Below are 21,868 nucleotides of genomic sequence, written 5' to 3' on the forward strand. Positions count from 1 at the left end.
TCAAGTTTTCTGTGCATAATTTGATTTTGATAGCATGGGAGTTATGCTAGCTTAAGCACCTTGAGAATAGGGAAAATGTGTATCACTACATAGTAGTCTCAAAGGACCAAAAGGTAGAATGAACATGAATCATATGAGTTTACCACTTTCTACAATTGATCATACTTGTAAAAATTCTTACCATCAGATCCTTCTTGTTGGATAATACCAAGGCCATTGTGATAATCTAGTACCAATAGCATTGCAATGTTGGTTAAAGATAAACTCAGCTAATGGGCTTCTATCTTAGAGAAGACCAACTGCACGAATAATTTTCTTCTTCAATTTTTGCATTGGCATTAATATTACCTATATTAACAAAAGAAGGGGATTCTACAGACTCTCCAACTTTCTCACCAGGTATGCCTGGTTGTGAGAAATCATTTGCACTCTTCTTGATTTGCTTCCTAGGTCTTCCTTTCTGTTTAGAATCACTATTTCTTCTCAAATATTTAGGATAAATTTTTTTAGAGGTACCTATTAATCCTTCATAGTTTTCTATGCATTTTTAGGTTTTGGAGATGGCTTCCTCTCTGAATTAAATTTTCTCTTTCTAGTTCCTACCTTTCTATTATCTATTTCAATAGAATTCTTTCATACTACTTGAGAATCCTCTAAATAAGAATCACCTTCAACATTTATTTGAATAGTTTGTGTTGTGTTGGACATGCCCTTTCTCTTTCTCTACCTATCCTTACCCTATGTAGGCCCTTGTTCCTTTATATTCTGCTCAAGTTGAGCATCATCCAAAAAGAAGGAAACATCTTCACCATGCATTAAATCATCTTGTGCATGACCCCCCATCATAACAAGTTGTTGAACATTATTCCTTTTACTATCTCTTTGCAAAATTTTATATTCAACAGTCTCATTCCAAATCAGTGTGTACACTATGACTTCCTTCATTTGTCCATGTTGATGTGCCCTGTCCATGGCCTTTAAGTCCAAAGTTAGATTCCAATCACTTTCATAAAATATAACAGTATCAACAACTGTGAGATTGATTCCCAAGCCCCTAACTCTTGTGGTCAACAAAAAGACAAATATATCTTTCTTGTTTTGGAAGTCCCTAACCATTTCATCACGATCCATTATGGTTGAACATCCATCCAAACAAAGATATTTTTACTTCTTATAATTCATGCAGTCCTCAAGAATATTGAGCATTTTAGTGATTTGAGGAAATAAAAGAATTCAATGGTTTTTAGCATGGAGGCATTTCAACAAAGCGTCTAATGTTTGTAGCTTCCCAGAATCTATAGGAATTTTTGTAAGATCAAAGCTTTGCAAAGGAGGTGAAGATTTGAATATTCTGTTTATAAGTTGAAGAACTGGTTGTTCAGAAAATAAATATGAGTCTATTTCTTTAATCAAATAATGAGGATCCCGAGGTTTTGTAGGACCATTGAACTCGGATGTACAAGAAAAACCAACTAGTAGCTTTTTCATCAAAGGATGATGAAGTTCTTTCGCATCTTGATATGAAAAAACCCTGTTCGAGTATATGACATCAATCGACGGAGCTTGTATTAGCATAATGAATGAATAAACATATTTTAACAATCCAATATTATTAATACAATGGTTTTGATGGGAGATGACTAATCCTTCATATTGTACATTTCTAGGACTAGTAGCACACTTTCTTCTTCAAAATATTGACTATGCACGTGTTGGCAACATCAACAATCTACTAACAACTCTTACTTTGTCTTCTTCAATCTGATCATACTGCAAGATATCCTTCTCACTTTCCATGAAACCTTCAGTAATTTCATCTAAAAATCAATGATCCCATTTCAATAAAAAATAAAGTAGCCACTCCACAACTGAACATATACCAAGAAAAAAAACCACAACTGGCAATAGGTCAATCATTTGAGAAAATCCAAATGTGCCACTTTTAGCAGGAAAAATAGATTCCCCTTATGATTTCGATGTAAAAATTGATGAATGAATATTTTCAGGCGAATAGACATTAAACAAGTTGTTCAAACATCTCTATCGAAACCCCTGAACTAGTCCAGAATAGAACATGGGTTGGCTCTTAATACCTTCTCTATAAACTAGCTTGGGAATCTTGTATGAGATAATATTTCGACTTCCAACATAGTTTATATCTTCCAGTTCATCAAAAGGTGTTGGTAAAATAGAATTCCCAATTTACCTGAAGTACATAAACATGCACCCTTCATTCCTTTCAAATAACTCTAGATCATTGCATACCTTCCACAACTAGATAAAAATGTTCATGAGGTTTTTAAATTTTTGTAGTTTATATAACCTCGGGAACTATCAATTAATTTGGCTACATAAATATTATTCTTGATAGCCTCATAAAAGGCATATTGTGAGAGCTGAATGTGCAGTTCATAGTTACTTCCTTTTTATTGGTCATTTCGATGATCACATCTTTCTTGGACAACATGTAGTTGATTAAGTTGGTGTTCATGCAATGTGCCTCCATGATTTGCATGATTTTTTATGCCTTTGGAGAACCATTCATTTAATTTCTCATGGCTATCAAACAACTTTGGCATGATAAAATCAAGTAGTGTCCAAAGTTATACCATGTTATTTTGAATAGGTGTTCGAGTAAGAAAAATACTATTTCAACAGTTGAAACCCAAGAGCGTTTTCCACCGTATATTTTTTGAATTTAATGTAGCAGCTACAGCCACCCTCCAAAATTTTTCCTTAGCTTCATTTTGCAGCCTCCCTATCAACCATCCTTAGCATCATGTTTTATACTATCTACTTATATATGATTCAGTTGAGTTTCAGTGGCTTTTCAGCTTGTGTTTGTCAACTTATTTTCCTCCCATCATGGGCTGACATTCCAGAGTTTGGTCATTTTCTACTTGTTATGCTCACCTAGAAAATTGTGCAAATCTGGAGGGGACCCAACCTTCCTCTCCAAAATTGCGCAATCCATCTAGGCTATGTGTTGCTCTCTAGAAATGTGCAGAATAGCCAGGCATCCTTCCCTCTAGAAATTGTGTAGAGTAGCCCATCACTCAAATTTCTCTAAAAAATTACACAATTCTAGCTGACAACGAGGGCTTCAGTCTAGAAATTGGGTAAAGCCTCAAGGACAGCCAAACTAACTCAACCCAGAAACTATGAAAAAGCCACTCCAAGGCTTGTAGGTTATTGCTTGTGTTCCTAAGTTCACTGTTCCCTCCAGGACTGAGAAATCTTGATTTTCATGCATGGGTTCCTTTTCCCAAAAAAGAAAAAAAAAGGAAAAGAGAAAAAATCATGCTTAGATTTTAGTGATCCATTTTTAGGAGCTGGAAGTTACATGCAAAATATGTTTTAGAAATGTCTTGCCAAGTGTCGCTTTGTCCTAGATTTATGGCATGCGCATCATAAACCTCGATCTTATCAAAACTATTTATTCAATGCTTCAAATCTCATTCTTCACATCAATATTAGAGCTCTAGCATCCCACATCACATCTAGGAGCATTCAGCACATTCAACTCAAATTTTTCTAGGTAAGTCAGCTTTTCATGTCTTTTGTTTCTTTTCTGTTTCTTTTTGTATTTTAGTTTGTGTGAGTGTTGCCTTCTTGGTTTTTTTGAATGTTTTTTATTGTTTTAATGCATGTTATCTTGTGGAAGTATTGTTTCAAGTTTTTCATTGCATATCACTACTATCGCATGTATGACATTGTTTATGCATTAATGGTCATCATTGCGGTGACTTGCTTCACACACTTACTGTAGAAAATTTTGAATAATTTAACACATATTCAATGGAGATTATCCTGATCATGTACTATTGCGGAAAACATACACAATACATAAACTCCTCTACGTTGATCATCAATATAGCAGCATCAATAACAATAAAACATCAAGAGCATTCACACATTAACACAGTATGTATCTCGGGGAAAGCATCTCGCTAAAAACCCCAACTATCTGTATATTAATGATTGAGTCATGTAACATTACACAGCATAATACTTCTCACAAGTATCTCCATCTCTGTTACACACAATACAGCTCATATCTGATCTCCAAATCTCTTCCACTGCTTGCCTGCCTCCACTGCTCAATACCTGCTCAAGAACTGATGAGAATGGCTCACCAAACTCATTTTTCACCTGCAAAATAGTCACTCACTCTTTTTTGGACGTGATCACAAGCTATAATGTGGGAAAATACGTGAGCAAACTCATTGGCATACTCAATCCCTTGATTGTGCAAGATCTGGTGCACAACTATAGTCACAACTGATAGCAATCTGATTCTCTACCACCTGTCCCTGTTGAACTGAACATGCACTGACATGCAACTGAGTTAACTGATGTATTCAGTTGTATTATGAGTTAATAACTTGTGAATTAATTAATAACTAATTCACCCAACTCATCTCTAGTCTATTTGCCAGTTAGACTAAATACAACCAGTTTAACAAAGCTAAATTGAACACAACTCCATCAACTCCACAATCAACTCCACCAAACTCAACTGATTGAGTTCTAACTGAAGTCATGCATGCAACAACTCAACTGACTCATAAGAAAAGCGTATTTCCTTCTGACAGCTGCATGTGCCACCTCTGTAGCTCAAACTGAAGTGCTCCAAGAGAATAAGATTAAGTTTATAGTCCAAATATTATTGTGAGATAATAATATTTGACTTTTCTATTTTTGACAGCCAGTCTAAAAATAGACTTTGATCACTCACACTTTCATCAAAAATAGAAGTCCATCTATTTTTTCCCAACTTGATCAATCATCCATAAACAGCAACCTGCAATCCATAGACATGATCCATATGTCTAAAAATAGACATAGTCTAAAAATAGACTTCTGCCAAAAATAGCCTGCGGGCCCACTTAGTGAAGGCGACTCTTTTCACTAAGCTCCATCATCTTGTTGCAATCTCAACACTCCCTCTCGAAAAGATATGGATTATCAGCAACCCCTATCCTGCCTCGGTGGTACTCGAATTTGCTCCTGGTGAGAGCCTTCGTCAGAATATCAGCATCCTGATCCTCCGTTGGAATGTACGAAAGTAACATGATCCTTCGCTGCACACAATCTCTAATATGATGGTACCTGATGTCAATATATTTAGCTCTATCATGAAATACAGGATTAGCCGAGAGTTTAATGCAACTCTGGTTATCACAGTAAATCACAGTAGGATCCAAATGAGAACCGAACAAACCAACCAGGATCTTCCTCATCCATATAGCCTCGCATGCAGCCAAACTTGCTGCCATATACTCGGCCTCCGCTGAACTGAGTGCCACGGATATCTGTTTCCTGCTGTACCAAGAAACTGCTGTCGATCCAATACTGAAGACCCCTCTTGATGTGCTCTTTCTTTCTGTTGGGCTCCCTGCCCAATCTGCATCCGTGAAGCCACATAGCTTCACCTCATCCTCCTGTTTGTACCACAAACCATATCCCGATGTGCCTCTCAAGTAGCGCAATACATGCTTGCCCGCCTTCCAGAAGAGCTTGGTAGGCTTAACCATAGCTTGTGAAAGCTGGTTAACTGCATAGCATATATCAGGTCGTGTATTGACCAAATACATCAGCGACCCCACCAACTGTCGATAAACAGTGGCATCCACTTCTTCTCCCAAAGTGGCATCCTCCTTCCTCCAACCTCCAGGAAGAGGAGTATCAACAGGCTTGCAGCCATGCATGTTGAACTTCTCCAGTATCTCCCGAGCATACTTGCCCTGAGAAACAAACAGTCCACCACTGCGCTGCCATATTTCCAATCCTAGGAAATAGTGAAGGAGGCCCAAATCCTTCATCTCAAACTCTGTAGCAAGATCCTTCTTGCATGACAGTATCAACAGCTCATCACCCGTTAGAATCAAATCATCAACATACAGTACAATTATAAGCAACTTACCCCCCACCACAATCTGGTATAGGTTCGGATCTGCCTCGCTCTTGGAGAATCCAAGTCCTGTGAAATAGCTGTCTATCCGTGTGTACCAAGCACGTGGTGCTTACTTCAACCCATACAGCGCTCTCTTGAGCCTGCACACATGCGACTCGCTGCTGAAGACTTCAAAGCCTTCGGGTTGCTCAATGTACACCTCCTCCTCAATGACTCCATTGAGGAACGCAGTCTTCACATCCATCTGATGAATGTGCCATCCCATCTGCGCTGAGAGAGCAAGAATCGTCCGTATGGAAGAATACCTTGCGACAGTGCAAAGGTCTCCTCATAATCGATCCCCTCAATCTGTGAAAAGCCTCGGGTAACAAATCTTGCCTTGTACTTCTCCACACTCCCGTCAGCTGCCTGCTTAACTTTGTAGATCCATCTCTAACCCACCACTGATTTCCCTTCCGGTCTAGGAACAATCTCCCATGCACTGTTTCTGACAATAGAATCATACTCTTCCACCATGGCGTCTACCCATGCGGGATCCTCCACAGCTTCCTCGAAAGAGGATGGCTCAGTCACAACACACTTGCTCATAAGAGCCATGTATCCAGTGTACCGATCAGGTGACTGTCTCTGCCTGCGTTGGGCTGTAGGTGGTCCTACAACTTTCTCTGCATCTTGAGCTAGTCGCTCAGCTTCTGTCAAGCGCTTTCGCCCTCTGATGGTTGGCGCTGCATGAGTGGTCTCTTCCACTCCATGAACCTCGTCCTGTGGCTGATCCACGTCCTGAAGCTCATCCTTAGGAACTAATAGCTCCTCATCTGCATGCAAGTGTAGCTCCCTCTCAAGCGAACACTTCATGGCTTTCTCCTCCTGAAATTTTATATCTCGTCACACAACAGTTTTACCACTGTCTGGCAAATACACACGATAGTTGTGGGGCATATCAGTGTACCCCACAAATATCCCAACCTCTGCGGTCGGCTCCAACTTCTTCCTGGCATCCTTTGTCACATGCATGTAAATGTTAGCACCAAAAATCCTCAAATGAGAAAGATCAGGCTTCTTACCAGAATAAGCCTCCTCGGGTGTACTCATGCCAAGTATCCTATGAGGACAACGGTTCTGCACATAAACTGCTGTATTGCATGCTTCCACCCACAAGTGAAGGGGTAGGCCCTGGTCATGCAACATTGCCCGTGCAGCACCCACAATCGTTCTGTTCTTCCGCTCAGCTACCCCGTTCTGTTGTGGGTTATGGGGAGATATGAGCTCTCTACGAATCCCTTCTGTCTTGCAGAAATCCTTGAACTCGTCCGAGATGTATTCACCACCATTATTGCTCCTAAGAGCCTTCACCTTCTTCCCTAACTCCTTCTCGACCAGTGCTTTGAATTCACAGAACTTTGAATATGTCTCACTCTTCTTCTGCATGAAGAAGATCCAGCACTTACGAGAGAAATCATCAACAAAAATCACATAATACCTGTGTTTTGCTGTCAAAGCAACTGAGAAAGGTCCACACACGTCTGTGTGAATTCTCTCAAGGATCGTCGTGGCGTGACTATCCTTCTCATGAAAGGTGGCTTTCACAAACTTCCCCAAAGTACACCCCTTGCACTGGTCTGACTGCGCAAGTGTGCCTTTAGGAAGCCCTGTAGTGATCTGCTGCAGTATCTTCAAGGCTCCATGGTGAAGGTGACCCAATCTCCTGTGCCACAACTCGCCATCATCCCGGCTCACCAATCCTTCTGCCTTGCCTGCCATTACTGCGCATCCATCTACATGCAACTAATAAAGGTTCCTCACTCGAACCCCTATCTTCTGGGTCTCACCAGTTGTCTTGCTGCGCAGGAAAGCCTTTCCCTTGCTGAAAACAACATCATACCCCTTGTCTTCTAACATCGCCACTGAGATGAGATTCTTCGTCAATCCTGGAACATGCATGACTTCCTTCAATACGAAGGGTTTACCAGACTCCCTCTCAAAGGAAATGGTACCGATACCGGTCGCATTGTATCTACCATCATCGCCCATCTCGATGTGCACTCCAAGATCTTTGTCCTCCAGATCAAAGAACAAATCTCTATCTCCCGTCATGTGAAAAGACGCACCACTGTCCGAGAACCACACTAATCCCATCACACTTGAAACCAAGCATGCGATCAATGAAAAATCAAGCTCAAACTGTGAGGCTAGAGCCTCTCCTACTGAAGATCTAGCAGCCTGCTTGTTCTTCTTCTTCTGCGGACAATTAGTGGCATAGTGTCCGTGCTGGTGACAGTGAAAACACTTCACCTTGGACATATCCTGCTTCTTGCCTTTCGCACCGGAATGAGAAGCTTTCTTGTTCTTCCCCTTCTTTGCTTTGGCAGCCAAAGCGCAATTATCTTCATTAGATACCTTTGATGAAGATCCATTCTCATACTTATTGTTACTGAGTTTATCCTTGAGCGCCAGGTCGCTCTTGCTTTGGAATAACATTCGCAATCCGTTGAAAGACATTTCAACAACACTGCTGCAAATTCGAATTCCACCAGCTACCAACTCAACTGCTTTTGATCTAAGATTCGTGAGAACACAATATTTCTCGTACAGAGATTGACTGTATGGTCATTCACCAGATATCTCACCTTCCAAAGGAAGGATGAATCCAGAGGCTACCTGGCCCGATTACAGACTCTGCCTGAAGAAATAAAATGTAAACACTTTCTGAATAATAGATCCGATGATCAATCCTCGCTTGATATCCTGTAAAAATCTCTTCTACAAATCAACAGCTCCGATACCATGTAGAAACTTTTTCTACAATTATCTAGCTCGCTCTGATACCATGTAGAAAATTTTGAATAATTTAACACATATTCAATGGAGATTATCTTTATCATGTACTATTGCGGAAAACATACACAATACATAAGCTCCTCTACGTTGATCATCAATATAGCAGCATCAATAACAATAAAACATCAAGAGCATTCACACATTAACATAGTATGTATCCCGGGGAAAGCATCTCGCTAAAAACCCCAACTATCTGTATATTAATGATTGAGTCATGTAACATTACACAGCATAATACTTCTCACAAGTATCTCCACCTCTGTTACACACAATACAGCTCAGATCTGATCTCCAAATCTCTTCCACTGTTTGCCTGCCTCCACTGCTCAATACCTGCTCAAGAACTGATGAGAATGGCTCACCAAACTCGTTTTTCACCTGCAAAATAGTCACTCACTCTTTTTTGGACGTGAGCACAAGCTATAATGTGGGCAAATACGTGAGCAAACTCATTGGCATACTCAATCCCTTGATTGTGCAAGATCTGGTGCACAACTATAGTCACAACTGATAGCAATCTGATTCTCTACCACCTGTCCCTGTTGAACTGAACATGCACTGACATGCAACTGAGTTAACTGATGTATTCATTAGTTGTATTATGAGTTAATAACTTGTGAATTAATTAATAACTAATTCACCCAACTCATCTCTAGTCTATTTGCCAGTTAGACTAAATACAACCAGTTTAACAAAGCTAAACTGAACACAACTCCATCAACTCCACAATCAACTCCACCAAACTCAACTGATTGAGTTCTAACTGAAGTCATGCATGCAACAACTCAATTGAATCATAAGAAAAGCGTATTTCCTTCTGACAGCTGCATGTGCCACCTCTGTAGCTCAAACTCAAGTGCTCCAAGAGAATAATATTAAGTTTATAGTCCAAATATTATTGTGAGATAATAATATTTGACTTTTCTATTTTTGACAGCCAATCTAAAAATAGACTGTGATCACTCACACTGTGATCACTCACACTTTCATCAAAAATAGAAGTCCATCTATTTTTTCCCAACTTGATCAATCATCCATAAACAGCAACCTGCAATCCATAGACATGATCCATATGTCTAAAAATAGACATAGTCTAAAAATAGACTTGCGCCAAAAATAGGCTGCGGGCCCACTTAGTGAAGGCGACTCTTTTCACTAAGCTCCATCATCTTGTTGCAATCTCAACACTTACTTGTTTTCCTATTTTTGAATCCTACACTGACTGATTGCATGCATGATCATTCACTCTTGTCTGCACTTAGCTTCACACATGCATTCAGCCTTTACATGTTTTCAGTCACCTGTCGGTGGGTTTGGTCTGCCTTGGCCCAAACCTTGCCTTGCCCGACTTGCACTATGCATTTCTGAGAATGAAGGCTCTGCCTTCCTCCTAGAAATTATGCAAAGTTGGCCCAACACTGGCCTCTATGCTCTTTCTACAGAATCTTGAGAGGAAATTCCCTATTGGCCCCCGAAATTGCGCAGATGCATTTTCCTGGGTTGAAGTAATTGTTGATTGAAACTGCGCATTGCATAGCTTTAGTCCTCAGCAAGCCAAGATGGACTGTGCATTTCATAGTTCTAGTAGTCAGTTAGCCCACTGACAGTTCATACCAGCAGTCAGTCTCCCAGCCTCCCAGTGAAAATTGTGTAATCTTTCCAGTCAATCACCTAGGTGTGTTGCATGTCAGTCCTTAAGTTTCTTTTGGTTTTCAACTGAAATTGTGCTTGCCATGAGTGTTTCTATCTCTCAAGTATCACATTTTTTTGTCTACATCTCAACAGTATGGGTACAATGGCCTTCAGGAGAGCAGGGTCAAAGGACACCATCGTGAGTGCAATTGTAGATGCAATTTAGCAAGTGTCTATGAGCTTGCCTATCTATGAAGACAATAAGTTGTTTATAGATGAGGATATCAAGATGAAATGGCAGGACATCAATGACACATTTTCTGGCACATTTGAGGAGAATCTGGAAGATTGCAGGGTCTATTTTAACATTCACAATACTGCCTTATATCGGATTGCATGCAAGTATCCCACATTTCCATATGTGGACATGATCCACTATATTGTCTCACATATTGATCCAAAGACAATGGTGTTGAGCAGTGCCAGTGGAACACAACTTGCTACCTTCAGGGTGAAGGACTTTCAGAGATGTATCAGTTGCCGCAGTCGGTGATCACCATGGATACACCCTTCACCAAACCTAGTAGCAGTGCAAACTCAATAGAAATCTTGCGGAGTTGGGTGAAAGAGTCATCCAAGTTCAGGACAACACCCAACCAAGTCTAAAGGACAAGGATACTATGGATTTCATATCAGCTCTTGGTCATCTTTTCATGCCACTTATACGGCTAAGAGAACACATAAACATTCCCACAAAGTTGGGTGATTGTGTTGCATCAACTAGAAATCAAAGGAATACCTTTCAATTGGTCTGACATGTTGGCTCTCAGGTTGAAGTAATAGGTGACAGAAGCCCGACATTTGCCCAAGGGTCAGCTAGCAAAGTTATACATGTCCGCTTACATACTTGATGCAGTTTGTGCCCATCAACGGTTCCTAGGCTTGGGTTGGGCATGGACACCTTCAGAAACCTCTATGCACACTTATTTTTGGTTGTTATCTGAATGCAGCTTTCGTGGAGTTATCATACAATTATCAGACCACTTCGTCACCCCAGTGTAAAAGATGATCTTTGAGCAGGATCCACCTTGCATGTCGCAGGCAACAATGGAGGCATTGATTGACATAATAGATTGGTATGCCTCACCCCTTGGCACCTTCATCCGAATGTACAATGCGGAGAAGGCTCCACATGTTTTACCTAAGTTTTCCATGGAAAAGGTCATCATGCAAGAAGTTTCATATCACATCTTGACAGGGTTTTCATCTAGACTACATAGGAAGAAGAAGGCACTTTGGCCCACTCTTCCTTTGCGGATCGGGTTGTATGAGATCTGGAATCTCAAGCATGTTGAGGTCGAGATGGAGGAATTCAAGAGATTCACCTTCGACATGAAAAGTTTCAATCATATGACCTACATTTCTTAGTGAAGGACCACTATGTGAGAGTGAAACATCCTTGGATCCACGGGGAGTGTCATTGGCCTAAGGAAGACCCATGGAGATATTGATATAACTTCTCAAGGCTAAATGAACCGATCATCATAGTTGTAGAGTGGTTAGTAACTCATAAGGCAACAACATCTTAGAGAGAAGTATCATTAGCAATAACAAAGGGTAGTAGACCTGCATGTGACAAAGACAAGAGGAATGTTGTTGACAACACAAAGGCAGAGAAAAGTTGCAAGTTCAAAGCAAATCCAGTTGTGTTAAGAGAAACTATGGAGATTGAGGCTAAGAGGGACATCACAACAGAAGGATTGTGTAGAGGCCGCGGGAGAAACAAAAGCTGGAGGATGCAGAAAAGGAGTTGCAGGAGTTGAAGCAACAATTCAGGGAAGAACAGGAGCTATGCAGAAGAGAGAAGGAATGATAGCAGGAACAAGAACAGTAGGAGGTGCGACATGCATATGTTGATGAAATTATGCCCATATAGGTTATTGACTCATCCGAGCAGCTGGCATAGAGCAGATAGGGTGAGTAGTCACAGGAGAAGGACTTTGCTCAATAGACTGAACAGATGCTAGAGTATATGGACACAGATATGGTTTAGCCAGAGTCAGATCAAGATATTGACCTCATGCCTCAAGAGTAAGAGGTCACCCCATCAGTTTCGCTAGATCTGGAAGCAGAGAAAGTCCCAAGCGATCAAGGAGACACTGAAATCCTTGAAGAAAATTTGGAGGCAGAGATGTACAACATATCTTTCAATGAATCACAACACAGAGTTATGTAGTCGCACAAAGTGCCTACTCTAGATGTCCATGTATCTCTTGTGTAGTTTGAAGAGCGAGTGATCATTTCTGATGTGCGCAGACATCTAGATGCATTGGTCGATGCTACCAAACCATATGTCGAAGCCACCAGCTCAAGTGATTAGACTCCTGATAGCTAAGAACAAGCACATGGCTAAGGAGTTATAAGTGGGAAAACAGGGAGGAGAGAAGGTTACAACATCCACCAAAGCAGAGTTGAGTAGAGCGATACTAGATGAAGTATCATCTCCTAAGACAGTCATGTGGAAGTTGTACTTTAGATTCATCACCGTGCATAAGTTAGTTGTCCATATCAATGGTTGGAAGTAGTGTTGTGCTAGGAGAGCATGCATCTTGTTAGATCTACACACTGTTGTTGATCACATGCAAATATGGATAATGAGGTATGAAGGAGCCCCATTGCACTTGCCAAATATGATGAAGCAAAAGGAGGTAGAGTTTAAGGCATGCATCTGGAGTCATATCAAGAACTATGAGAAACTCCCACAGTTCATCACTAGTTTGCAAGATTCGTATGCATAGGCATTCAGGATCATGGATGCCATTATGCACATGCATGCGATCCCATCCATTGGCATACTCACCAAAGTGAAGTCAAAGAACCAAGTCTGACTGGAGCTAGACATGTACTTTGCTCAGTTGATGTGTGTAGCCACTAGTGTAGACTTGTAGATGAGCGCAAACACTATGCATCAGTATGTTGTTGATCCGACTACACTCAAGACATTTGATGCACAGTAATCTGACGAGTTGGATAGAGGTTACAAATCAGTGTACCCAGATGCAATGGAGGCAAGAGTTTCTTTCAGAAGGATGTCACCATGGAGCACATAGACACCATAACGGACTACCATGCTTGGCATCAGTTTTTCACTGCCAATTGTCACGAGTATGTCGAAGAGTTAGTCTTCCCAAAACTGTGTGAGTCTTAGTGATGTCTTACATGGCATACTCAAGCCTACTTTTGTCTAACATGGGTGCATGTGCATATTGTAATGTAAACATGTTATAAAAGTGAAAGACCAACTATCAATAGTAGAATGTAATAGTCATGTAGTAGTTGAAGAGTCATGAGGGTAGGTGAAGAGTCACAAAAGGGAATGTCAAGGGTCACCCCACCCTTTTCTATTTATAGAACCTCATAACTCATTGTAGAGGCTTTTGGGAGCCAAGCTTTCTATAGGATAACTTAGAGAAAGCTTAGAGTGTATTGTAACGAGCCTTGGCTTCTCCATGATGCAGAGTTAGTATATCAATTTTGAGTAGCAGGCACCAGTGACTGTAATGTTCTACTATCACGGCTAGCGGAAGTCTTGGTTGTATGTGTTGTAACATGTGTTTTGTTGCTTGTAGTATTCATTTTTCATTCAAGAACTTGAAAATATTTCAAAAAATATAAAAGCAAGAGGAAGAAGTGATAATTACATAGCGGAAGACCCAAAACATTGAAGAAACCTGAAACATAGAGGAGACATTAAAGAACAACGTAAAAACCCAAGTATGGGAGTAGGGAAGAGATGAATAATAAACACACAAGAGCTGTTGGATTTAGAAGATCAATGGACAAGATTTGTTCACGATGAGCAACGAGGATTAAGTCATAAGATAGAGCTAAGAAATGAATGACAAAGATTCAATCTAGCACTAGTGAAAGGAGAAAGTCAGGAATCGATTTGGATTGTCAGATCTACAGATGGGTGAAATCGATGGATATCGGGTTAGAAGATGCACGCTCGTTAATTCAAAAGCCAGGCCCTAACCTTTATAGGTTGAGAATTTATAATTCCCATCGGGTCCAAAAAGGCATTAAAACTTGTGTAAGTGTTCCACCCGACATCGTTTTGGACCATCAGATCACGCGGATCTAGATCAACAGTCACAAAATCATCGAGCTAGTTTGGTGATTGGAAAAAGACATCAGCCGTCAGATCGACGACAAGATCGATGGTGGAGAAAGGTTGCAATAAAGGAATTGGAAGGGAAAAACTGAAGAGTTTATAGGTGTGACTTTAAGTTATTTGAAGTCCAGTTGTAGTCGCATATCGCATGCGAGAGGAAAAGGAGGAATGTAATGGCTTGATGCGATAATGTGATATTGTGATAAAGGGAAGCATCAAGTAATGTGCGAGAACCAAGGAAAAGGCAAATAACCATAGTTATAGAGTGGATTTGGCTATATATGTGTGGAATTAAAGATTGGGTGGAGTTTAATGAAGGGCTGAGTATAGAGTCCCGATTGAAGAATTAATGAAGGATTAATGAAAGATTAAACTAAGGTTTATGAAGAATTATAAGTGTTTTATAATTTCGGTGGGTCCGTTGTATCTAAAATCATTAAGGTTTGGGTATATGGGTTCCGTTGTGTTATCACTGAAAAAATTTCAAAAACAATTTGGACAACTTGTATGGTTTCAAAGTTGTAAGTCAGTGTTGGTCAAGTCATTTCTATTGTTTTATTTAAGGAGTCTAAATAGTATGATAGGAGTCTTGTTAAGAGTATTGTTGGTATGTATAAAGGGGTCAATTCTCTGTCTTAGTCTATCATTGGTCTCACATCTCACATGGATATCATATGTCCAAACTCATTTCAAAGCCAATATTGTCTAGGTGGTTTCGCAGCACAGCATGTTTTAGGTGATTTCATAGCGCATAATTCATATTTTGCACTGGCTGCGCTACGAAATTGGGGATTTGTTTGAATCCATAGCAAATATTTCACAACTGTCATATCCATCAAAATCCATCAACAGTTGTCAGCCTATACACTTCGTCTATCATATCCGACCGCTTAACCTCATCATTAGGTCGTTAGGTGTCTTGGTACTGGTACATGTTTGCAGTTGAATTTTGCTCTGCGGTTTTGGTCGTTCAATCAGGCATTCCAAAATAGTATCAGAGGAATGGGGGAAATGTTCTTCTAGGTTTTTCTTCTATTCTTTGAATTTGGGGCAGTCTGAAACTATTCCTTGTAAACAATCTTGAGCTCAGTTTTTAGGGATATTCTCATTGTACTGGATATTCTGTTTTCTGAGATTTTACGCCCAGCTGAAAGACGGTTGATGCCCAAAGAAAGAAAGGCAAAGCAAGTTTGCGTAAACTTGATGAACAACCTGAATGGTTTAAAAGAGGCACACGAGGCATATGCTGGAAGCATCAGAAAAGAAGTTGGTTTGGATAGTTTAGCATCTGGGTCTGGTGGTAAGAGGTTGAAATGGGTATTGAAAGATGAAATTTGTATTGCTTCTGCTGTACAAGATGGTATAAATCGTGGTGCACATGGTGTGACATCTTTAAAAGATGCAATGTCTTTTTCCAAGCATCAAGCGTTTTGGACTGAAGTGACTAGAAAATTTAAAGAGGAGATTGGGCACTATCTATCAACAGATAAGCTGTTTCAAAAGTTTAGGAGCATGAAGTACAGGTACTTGAGTATTAAGCAGAGTGATATCCAAGAATTCAACAAGCATGATAAGGACCTTTTCAATCTACTTGAACAGGTTTTTGGCAATGGTAGCTGTGTCACTTCTGATTCAGATATTAAAAGACAAGACAAATCTGGTGCTCCTTTTTCAAGCAATGAAATTGAAGATAAGGTATACAAACAGAGTAGAGTCTAAGACTGTGTTTTTGAAATTACACAGCAGTTTTGTAGCGCGCTACGAAACTGCTGTAGCTGCATGTTACAATTCAGTTGATCAATTATGATTGACAAAGCGGCAAATCTTTTTGAAAGGTTTTGTAATCACACAGGTACATGAAAACGGTGGACAGCACATCAAGGACGTGGCAGTCTGCTCTATTTTGGGTAATTAAAGGATAAAGGCATGCTTCTTTCGATTCAAACATTTTGAGGCAAACCAAGGACCGACAAACAGGGGTAGTTTCCTATGTTTCAGGGCAATGGAAAAGATGTGTCATTGAAGATCGACCATGGAGCCTTGAACATCCATTACAACCAAACTAAAGAGGAGCAGATGTCAAAGAACGAGAACCATTGTAATCAAGGCTATTATTAGCATAACACGGTGTTAGAATCCTACTTGATTTAGATCTCTAAAAACTCCAGTCAACACTTTGTTGTATTTATTAAGTAGTTAGAGTTTAAGAGTTGTCAGTAATAGAAGTAGTTTTCAAATTCCCCTCATGCTGGAGGAGGAATCTCGATCAGTTAGAATAAGAGCTCTATATATAGCTGAAACAGCAATGTAATCAGGGTTGGAAATTTTTATGGAAAAGCTTGTATTTGGCCTATGTAAGACTCATTTTCAGTAATACATGCTTGACTTTACTTCTCAGGATTCATGAAGGATTTTTTATGTTCAGAATATGTGATGTTGTCCTTTCCTTAATTCTTACAGTGGTATGGATGTATAATCACTCAGAATCCACTGAATGTGCTCTGACTTCTTGTATACATTTATAAACTATGTGGTCCCATATGAGTTTATGCTCTGAATGTTTAAATACTGAATGCCCTGACTTCCATGTAGGGTTGAGTTCATTGTTATATTGAGGTGTTGTTGACTCCATAAGCCCAATGGATAGTTTTGTTTAATGTGTTTCCACCATTCATATTTTTCACAGTTGTTCTATAAGAGTTAGCCATCTTATCTTTAATCAAAATCATTAATCCATCAAGAGAGAGCCCTCTCAGGTTGAGGAGGCTAAGCCTCAGCCTAAAGTCAGTTTGAAATAGTTACTTGAAGTCTTCCTGGTCTGCAGCCTTCCAGGGCCTGATTTTGAGATAACATTTTGGTGCGTCTGCCGGGAGCCTGAAGATTAATCATTCCCGAAATCAAGAGGCTGAACTTCTGAAGGTAGCAGGAGCTCAGAAGACTTTTTGAGGCTGCAAATCTACCTTGGCGACTCCATTGTTGAAGAATTCGAAATTCATACATTCATGGTGATTCCACTGGAGTTATGAAGGACCCAGATGCTACCATTCTTATTTCAAGGTATGCATGCATAAATTTTTCAGGAATTCATGGTTTCCCAAATCATTTTCCCAAGGATGCATATTTTCTAAGGAATGGTCCAAAATTCAATGGAGAAGATTTGAGTTTAACTTTGAAGCATATATCAGATTTCTGTGATTTTACTGAGCTTCTTAGAGTTAAACATGAGGATGTTTGCATTATGTTGTTCTATGATTCATTTCAAGGGAAATGTAAACAGTGGATTGAAAGCTTTCCTACCAAATCCATTAAGTCATTTGAAGACTTTTGGCTTATGTTTTTGGAGGAATGGATAGATAGATCAGATGTGGTGGCAAACTCTCCTTCAATTCAAGGTTTCAAACAATGGAATAATGATCATAGTAATGGAGAAACAAATGAAAATTTTTCTTTGTCCTTGTCCTCGTATCTAAAATCATTTGAGTGTAAGGCAGAGGATAAGATGAAATTTTTGGATGAAGTTGCTAAAGATATTGAGAAAGACATTGAAGGTTTACAAGGTCAAATTCAGGCATATAGTTTTCATAATCATGATCATTATTTTCATAAGCTTTCTATGGCAGAACACAAGGAGAGAGTGTTGCTTCCTTTCTCTTTCACGATTGAGGAACTGTACACTGTTGTTGAAGATCAGTTTGCACACCCAGAAAGTTACAAGAATCATCAAGCTGATCATGTATTCTGGGATCCTATAGCTAAATACATGGAAGAGTTTTACTCTCCAGTGTTTCAGCTTTTCTATGAAGATCAGAGGCAATTTCAGTGGCAGTGGTCATCACAATATCATAGTTACTCTGAACTCCGATGCAGTAAAAAAACTCAAATATCAGATAAGACAAATGATTGGCTACATTGGAAATTTCACATTGATTGAGCTGAAAGAAATTTGAATTGTTAGGGTAGGTAGGTAGGAAAATGCAAATAAGCTCAAGGTTGACTGAGCATTTTTTTCAGTAGATGTAGATTTCTTTCTCCTACAGTGATCATCAAGCTTAAGGCCGAGGTGAAGGCCCGAGAAGCTTAAAGGGGATGCTTGTCTAACAAATTTCCATTTATTAAAAGAGGATAAAGCACTGGACCTGCGAGTTCTTAGTGTACTACAGGAGCACACTATCCCAAGTGGAGCCACTGTTATCACTGAAAAAATTTCAAAAACAATTTGGACAACTTGTATGGTTTCAAAGTTGTAAGTCAGTGTTGGTCAAGTCATTTCTATTGTTTTATTTAAGGAGTCTAAATAGTATGATAGGAGTCTTGTTAAGAGTATTGTTGGTATGTATAAAGGGGTCAATTCTCTATCTTAGTCTATCATTGGTCTCACATCTCACATGGATATCATATGTCCAAACTCGTTTCAAAGCCAATATTGTCTAGGTGGTTTCGCAGCGCAGCATGTTTTAGGTGATTTCGTAGCGCATAATTCATATTTTGCACTGGCTGCGCTACGAAATTGGGGATTTGTTTGAATCCATAGCAAATATTTCACAACTGTCATATCCATCAAAATCCATCAACAGTTGTCAGCCTATACACTTCGTCTATCATATCCGACCGCTTAACCTCATCATTAGGTCGTTAGGTGTCTTGGTACTGGTACATGTTTGCAGTTGAATTTTACTCTGCGGTTTTGGTCGTTCAATCAAGCTTTTCAAAATAGTATCAGAGCAATCGGGGAAATGTTCTTCTAGGTTTTGCTTCTATTCTTTGAATTTGGGGCAGTCTGAAACTATTCCTTGTAAACAATCTTGAGCTCAGTTTTTAGGGATATTCTCATTGTACTGGATATTCTGTTTTCTGAGATTTTACGCCCAAGCTGAAAGACGGTTGATGCCCAAAGAAAGAAAGGCAAAGCAAGTTTGCGTAAACTTGATGAACAACCTGAATGGTTTAAAAAAGGCACACGAGGCATATGCTGGAAGCATCAGAAAAGAAGTTGGTTTGGATAGTTTAGCATCTAGGTCTGGTGGTAAGAGGTTGAAATGGGTATTGAAAGATGAAATTTGTATTGCTTCTGTTGTACAAGATGGTATAAATCGTGGTGCACATGGTGTGACATCTTTAAAAGATGTAATGTCTTTTTCCAAGCATCAAGCGTTTTGGACTGAAGTGACTAGAAAATTTAAAGAGGAGATTGGGCACTATCTATCAACAAATAAGCTGTTTCAAAAGTTTAGGAGCATGAAGTGCAGGTACTTGAGTATTAAGCAGAGTGATATCCAAGAATTCAACAAGCATGATAAGGACCTTTTCAATCTACTTGAACAGGTTTTTGGCAATGGTAGCTGTGTCACTTCTGATTCAGATATTAAAAGACAAGACAAATCTGGTGCTCCTTTTTCAGGCAATGAAATTGAAGATAAGGTATACAAACAGAGTAGAGTCTAAGACTGTGTTTTTGAAATTACACAGCAGTTTCGTAGCGCGCTACGAAACTGCTGTAGCTGCATGTTACAATTCAGTTGATCAATTATGATTGACAAAGCGGCAAATCTTTTTGAAAGGTTTTGTCATCACACAGGTACATGAAAACGGTGGACAGCACATCAAGGACGTGGCAGTCTGCTCTATTTTGGGTAATTAAAGGATAAAGGCATGCTTCTTTGGATTCGAACATTTTGAGGCAAACCAAGGACCGACAAACAGGGGTAGTTTCCTATGTTTCAGGGCAATGGAAAAGATGTGTCATTGAAGATCGAACATGGAGCCTTGAACATCCATTACAGCCAAACTAAAGAGGAGCAGATGTCAAAGAACGAGAACCATTGTAATCAAGGCTATTATTAGCATAACACGGTGTTAGAATCCTACTTGATTTAGATCTCTAAAAACTCCAGTCAACACTTTGTTGTATTTATTAAGTAGTTAGAGTTTAAGAGTTGTCAGTAATAGAAGTAGTTTTCGAATTCCCCTCATGCTGGAGGAGGAATCTCGATCAGTTAGAATAAGAGCTCTATATATAGCTGAAACAGCAATGTAATCAGGGTTGGAAATTTTTATGGAAAAGCTTGTATTTGGCCTATGTAAGACTCATTTTCAGTAATACATGCTTGAATTTACTTCTCAGGATTCATGAAGGATTTTTTATGTTCAGAATATGTGATGTTGTCCTTTCCTTAATTCTTACAGTGGTATGGATGTATAATCACTCAGAATTCACTGAATGTGCTCTGAATTCCTGTATACATTTATAAACTGTGTGGTCCCATATGAGTTTATGTTCTGAATGTTTAAATGCTGAATGCCCTGACTTCCATGTAGGGTTGAGTTCATTGTTATATTGAGGTGTTGTTGACTCCATAAGCCCAATGGATAGTTTTGTTTAATGTGTTTCCACCATTCATATTTTTCACAGTTGTTCTATAAGAGTTAGCCATCTTATCTTTAATCAAAATCATTAATCCATCAAGAGAGAGCCCTCTCAGGTTGAGGAGGCTAAGCCTCAGCCTAAAGTCGGTTTGAAATAGTTACTTGAAGTCTTCCTGGTCTGCAGCCTTCCAGGGCCTGATTTTGAGATAACACGTTGATTGTGATTTGTGATAGCCCAGACCCAATATTACATATATTATGCTTAATTTTCCTGCGCATCCATTATATCATGTATCGTTAAGTTTTGGATTGATACACCAATTGAAATCTAATTGTGATTTGCAATGGAAAGTTAGTGGAGCATTGAAAGGGCAGATTCGATGGCTTTATGAGGCAAAATTAATTCTTTTTTAGTTCCATATTAATCAAAGGTTTGCATTGATTTTGCTGTGTAAAGGGAAAAATCAGTGTTAGAGAGGAATTTAAAGGAAGGTAATTGGTGTGGTTCTTTTGTGTTTTGGCCAACTGAAATGCGCCCGATACATGTGGAAGCCTAGGTTTACACAAGTCAAACACATTTATTATGGTTGAAACAAATTAAATATCATTAAGGCATATACAGAGGAACTCGAGAAATGATTAATAGAGCAAGCCAACAATTATCGTCCTCTTATAAATTCAGTTATTTTCCTATTATTTCATGTTCTTTGAGGTGTCTTTTACCCTCTATAAAATTTTGTAATAGTTTTTAATTCTGATAGTTAGGGAAACAATTTAGTAGTTTGACAGTTTCAGAGATCAGCAACTGTTTCACAAATGTATAAAAGGAGGAAGATTTACAGAGAAAGGGTTTGAATTTTGGAGAACCTGGAGACTAAGCCACTGTATTCCTGATATAGCTATTGATTACTAAAAGAATCAAAAGTTTCCATGAATTGTTGGGT

The 21,868-nt window shown here is 39.3% G+C and overlaps 1 pseudogene; it reads right to left on the minus strand.

The window, feature by feature from the left end:
* Window positions 1–738: 738 nt before the first annotated feature.
* Window positions 739–21,868, minus strand: part of LOC149193703 (chromatin-remodeling ATPase INO80 pseudogene) — a 51,040-nt pseudogene continuing 29,910 nt past the window's right edge.

Source organism: Pinus tabuliformis, chromosome 2_2 (assembly GCF_031772625.1).
Source record: "Pinus tabuliformis cultivar Carrire ecotype Pingquan chromosome 2_2, CPIR1, whole genome shotgun sequence".
In the NCBI taxonomy this organism is placed as follows: Eukaryota; Viridiplantae; Streptophyta; class Pinopsida; order Pinales; family Pinaceae; genus Pinus; species Pinus tabuliformis.